Raw genomic sequence first — 6,000 nt, forward strand, 5'->3', positions numbered from 1 at the left:
GAAATGTTGTGGCAGGACCTGAAGCAAGCTGTCCATGCAACAAAGCCCTCAAATGTCATCGAATTGAAGCAGCTCTGTAAGGAGGAACGAGACAAAATTCCTCAAAACCAATGTGAGAGACTGACCAATAGTTACAGGAAACGTTTAGTTGAAGTCATTGCTCTCAAGGGGGTGCCACCAGTTACTGAATCGTCACATACTTTTTCACACATGGATATTGAATGTTGAATCATTTGTGAATAAATACATGTTGAAAAAGCATCATGTTTTTGTGTCATTTGTTAAATCAGGTTATCTTTATCTATTGTTAGGACTTAAGATCTAATAACATTTTAGGTTTGAAATCTGTGCAATATGTGAAAATCCTAAAGGGTTCACAAACTGTTTCTCGGCACTGTAAGTAATGTTCAGTATAATGTGATGTGCAATATAATCCCAGTCCTTGCCTCCACTCCACTGTAATCTGGGGTGTTTGCATCCAAACACCAGTTTTCTTTCCAGGTGCACCAAAAAAGGTCCCCCTGAGGAAACTGTGTTTTTCTCAGACTGGAGTGCATTCTGTCCAGACTAGAATGAGGTGTGGAGCTCTGCAAGAAATACAAGCACTGATATATTCCAGCTGCGAATAATTTGATTGCCCTTCCTGTTGAGCATAAATGATTTTTAGGCATAAATGTGCAGGAACATTTCAATAATTGATCATGTAATGTTTATATGGGTTGATTAGTTCTTTTATTAATAATATTTCATTGACATGCTACAAAGATCGAGCATTTACTATAAACACATACATGCACAGACTCAAGGAATGTTTAATCAATAGTATTATTTTATTAAATACACAAATAATAAACAGAAAACAGAAAAGTCAGAAAGTAAATCTCTTAGTCTCTAAGCACAAAACACAATTCAAAACTCTCACTGAACAAGAACAATATGAGGTAGATACTTATAGTTACTTCATCAAGTTTCACTAAGTTATTTCACACCCAAAGGGTGCAAACTAAATAATTAACAGTTCACAATGAATTGTAACACATGTGAGTGTGTTACAATTCATTAATTTAGTTCCATGAAAGGAAAATGCAACTGGAATTATATTCAACGGTTCCTTGAAGCTTATTTGGAAACTCAATCTGTTGAAGTGTTCAGTACAAAAGACTCTCCTCTCAGCAACAAAGTCTTCAATCCCACATTGGATCAAACTCGGCAACAAAGCTTTCAATTCTCTATAGAATCAACAAACAGCTGCAACAAAGTCCTTAGTCCTTGGTATAGGATCCACAACCGTGCCCGTCCGCTCTGTCCTCTTCGCTGAATCTTTAGCTATGCCGGTAGCAGGGCGCAGATTCATTAATAAATCCAGTTACATTTCTAATACAAGTTCATGTTTGTTTGTTTGGTTTTTTTTTTATCATATTCTGGAAATATGTCCCACATCATCCCTCCTTTTGTTTGGGAACTTATTCCTGAAGTTCAGGAACGACAACATAAACCCCACTTTCAAACTTGTGTCCTCTAAAGACATCTAACATTTCAACTTCTGCCTTGTGAAAAATCAGTCTCCAAGTAATAAAGGGTTAAATCTCCAATATGGGCAATCGCCCCCCTCAACACCGTGAGTAGTACAGGGTCTGCTGGCAGTTTAATAACTTTAACAGTATCATGCTGGTCATACAGCAGTGTAAACTCTTGTTGCGGGGTGCTCACCAGCCATTGAGCATTAGTGATTTTGGCTCGGGCTTTCGCCTGTCCCCCTGGCATTTTCACAGTAACTTTACCTTTTTCAGCAGTAGCAGCTTTCCTCAAACCACACACTATCTGAGCCATATCTCTAATAAAGGGTTTGCTAGGGCAGAGCCAATGAATGTCCTGAATAGTGCCGCACATTTCCTAGTTAGGCACCAGATAGAGAATAGGACTGCTATCTTGATACACAACCCCAGGTGGTATGACTAACTGCACATTCTTATGACCCTGCCAGAACCTGACTTTCAAGACTGCTTTCAATCGATAGACATTCACTGATTCCACCACCGGCAATTTAACCAAACAGGCAACTTCTCTAGCCCTCGTATCCACATGTATTGGGACAGCACTTGCTAAACTGTATGCTAATTGCTCTTTCAAGGGCTGTACAATTTATTGTGCTGTTGGCTGTATGGCTGTGAGTCATCACGGCATCCTGTTCTATGAGAGAGAGAACAGGACCTGGTTTTGACTCATTCCTGCTAATGTACTGTACTTGAATCCATTGACAGGTTTTAGTTTAACAAATCTTTTCGTTCCCCTTTTCCAGGTATTCAGGACAAAGTCCCACCATGGGAAGGGTCAATTCAAAATCATAAATGACTCACCCCCTACCATGTCTACGTTGGTGTCACATATGTCTCTAACCCTTACCTGCAGTATGCCTGGTCAATATGTGCCCCTATCCTTATGAAACAGTCTGCTCCGACCACACTGATTACTGGCAAGCCTCTGACCACATGCACATAATGTGTAAACATCCTATCTCCAATCCCAACACTGACAGTGCTATACCTATGCTGAGGACGGGGTGCTTATTGTGGGGGGCATCATTTAACATCTCTCTTTTGTTTACCTGTACCAGCTGTGGGTAAATCTCCTGAATCTATTCAAACAGATGCTCACTGACCAAAGTGTTTCTAATACTGTGGAGTTACAACAGCATCAGCCACTTCAGAAGTCAAGAGGGACATGCATCAGCCCCGAGCCTCCTTCGGTCCCATGCCTGCCTTCAGTCCTGTCAGCTACGGATACTGGAGACATTAATTGCCCCTGCGGGGTCTTACTGTTTCTTTTGGTTTGGGGGGTGGGTCTGCTCGAACTGTTTGTCTATCAGGTCCGCCAACTCCTCTCGTATTGGAAACGAGGGCTGTAGGGGACCATCAGAAACAACATTTAATACTGATCCTTCGTTTTTTAAGTGCCTTTTTCTAATTTTTTTTTTTTTTAAACTTCCTACTTCACTTGCCAAACCCAGTTTCTTGTAGGGTCTTGGTTTCTTTATACTGGCCCACAACACATTACTGCTACAATTGATCAGGGGTCAAAGTCTCATCAATAGATCCGTCTCAATCAACACGTTTTCTTCAGCTGCGCTTGTAATATACACAGGATGGATAACTCTGAGTTTCCCAAACTTAAAACAGACTGTGGAAATGTTGCCAGCCCCTGTGTGTATTTTGTGTTGTATGTTACATGTTGTGTGTTACTGTTGGTGTATGTCATGCGTACACGGGATATAAACGGGTCTGTGTAACACGAGTGTTTAAAATGTATATTTGAATTTAGGCATGAGGATTGCATAGCACTTCACGTGCAAGTAAAATGTAATAATATGTGAGCATGGGGAATTGCACTTTATTAATTCACCCGCAGTTGTACCGCGACTCCAATTGAATGATTGATTAGCAATCGAGTCTCAGTATAGCTGCATAAAAGCTGCATGTTTTCACTCACTCAGGGTTGTGTGTTCGGTGAGTGGAGAACGGGATTGGAGACGGAGGTTATAATAATAATAATAATAATAATAATAATAATAATAATAATAGTTAAAATACAAGCTCACCGTGTTTTGTCTGTATAGTCCATTTTGTTTGTCTCTTTATTTTGGCGTAAGTGCCATGTTCTGTTTTTGTTTGTTACAACCTTTCTATTTACTGTTCTGTTCCTTCATTAAATGCTGATCGCAAATAAGTGCTCAGCTTTCCCAAAACTCCACCTCTCTGTTGTTTATTTCCTCGTTCCTGGTTTCTGGTCTGACATCACCCAGTACAGCCGTCTTTGTGACACAGACCCAGCTAATTCAAAGGGGATGGATGCAATCATTGGTATAGCTATGAAGCTCCTTTTTGCTGGGTGTCAGTCTCACTTGTTTATTTGAGTCTCATATTACCTGATGTAAATGATCAAACATCTCTTTAGTCATTAGTGTAGCATCCTCACCTAAATCCAGTTATGACTTGCAAGTTACAGCTCCCTGCATCATGACTGAAAAATATGGTCGATTACCTTTGATTATGATAGCTCCCAACTTTATTCCCGGTATTGTAACACCACCCAGGTCTTACGCAGTATGCATTTCCATGCTTCCCACCTCACTTTCTGTTTCAGTGGCTCCTCTCTGCCTGACTGTATTTATCTGGGGAGTCTGTATTTGTTCCCCGTCTAGTCACATGGAGGTAGCTGTTGGTGTTATAGCCTGTGTTTTCTGTCTTAAGCAATTCCCTGAGTTCTTTAATCTCTAATTTAGCCTGATGGTTCTCTTCTTGATGTGCAGTGTTTTTAAACTTACCCTTGTTCTTTCTATTCTTACGGTGTTCTTTGTTACTACCCCAGTGCTGGCTAGCTTGGTTCCTGCCAGCTGAACTGTTGCTGCAATTATTCTCGGACTGCTGAGGTCTTTCCTCCTTTACCTAGTACTGTGTGTTTATTTATTTTAGCGGCTGGCAGTTCTGATCCCTCTATCTGCAGGGTCAGCTCCTCGGTTGCTACTGCATAAATCATATCTGCAGCTGCTGTGCCTTTCCTATGGAAACTCTCTATTTTACGGTACCAAATTTCTCATGCCTTATCCATATCACATCCTTTGGGGAAGCAGAGTTCACAACCAAACTGGCTAACTCTCCTATCACTGTATGCAAGCTATTCAAATACAACTGTCTAAACTGTATCATTTTATCGGGATCCTCACCAAGACCACAACCAGCTTGGTATGTGCACTTAAGCGCCTCATAAAAATCACAAGGATCTTTCTTTTCCCTACATTTCATGTTGTAAACCCTAGTTAGAGCTACACCTGTGTTGGAAAAAGGGGATTCGTTCTTTATTAACTGCTGACATAATTTCTTAAAGTTATTTTGTGTTTCCGCTGGTAAATTATTTACCCAAGGCAGAATGCAATAACCTTTGTTTAAGAAAAAATGACTTTTGCTCCTCTTCTACAATTGCAGCTGATTTAATAAAACCTATAGTTGTAGCGATGAAGTCTTTTATATGATTACCCTTTTTTGATGGGTTGAACTGTGGAACATTTACAGTAATGCTTAACAGTTCACTGAATGTCATTCTAGACCCAAACTGTGTTCTGTGTGTGTCTCTTGTGTTCGGAAAGTCAGGTGTATTCGGGTGCTGGTCTTGTGCTGACAGCACTGACAAGTTAGGCTCACCTGTGCATGTACTACGGATATTGCTGGGTTATTGAAAACCCAGGGTGCTTGCCTGGGGGTTTCGGAGAGGCAGGGCTGCAAACTCAGCCATGTCGGCACCAGCCTTAGTTCTAGCCTAAGTGACCACTGCTCTCTCATGTTCCAACTCTTCAATTCTATATTTTAAAGCAGCCTTCTCAATGATCAAACCACCATTCTCCCCATTATTCCTACGCATTGCTTCATTAAGCTCTGTGTTACACAGTTGACACCTATCCAGGCTAATCCTCAGATCGTGAATTTCATGCTGTTTCATCTCTAAGCTTAGCATGCGCTCGACTCAAAGCTTGATTTTCTCCAGTTACAGCCTGAAGCTCTCCAATCAAATCCAGATTTTTGCTCCTTAAAATCTGACATCTCTCCTGCACCACCTGACATTTGTCCTGTGCCAAGACCAACCTTTTTATTGATAGATACACTACAATAGCAATTGCACTAATAGGTCTCACAGCCTTAACTTGAAGTTGCTGAAATATATTTTCCTGAGCCCTCCTGAGATTCAACTCTAGATTGGGAGCCCCTGGTGTATCCTGTTTAATCACCGCTACCAAATATTCATATAGCACCTGCTCGGAAGCAACTTCCAATCTAGGCATCTCCACCATTGGCATCAGTGTCTGAATCTGAAACTACAGACATGGCTATACTTTCTAACTTGACTTTCAGTCAAAATTATACAACCTTCGGTTATACACCATTAAAAATACACAAGAAATCAACCGACACTGCGGCAATAAATATTGGCTAAATGTGTTTTGCGGAAAGA

The sequence above is a fragment of the Polyodon spathula genome, chromosome 4 (genome assembly GCF_017654505.1).
Source record: "Polyodon spathula isolate WHYD16114869_AA chromosome 4, ASM1765450v1, whole genome shotgun sequence".
In the NCBI taxonomy this organism is placed as follows: domain Eukaryota; kingdom Metazoa; phylum Chordata; class Actinopteri; order Acipenseriformes; family Polyodontidae; genus Polyodon; species Polyodon spathula.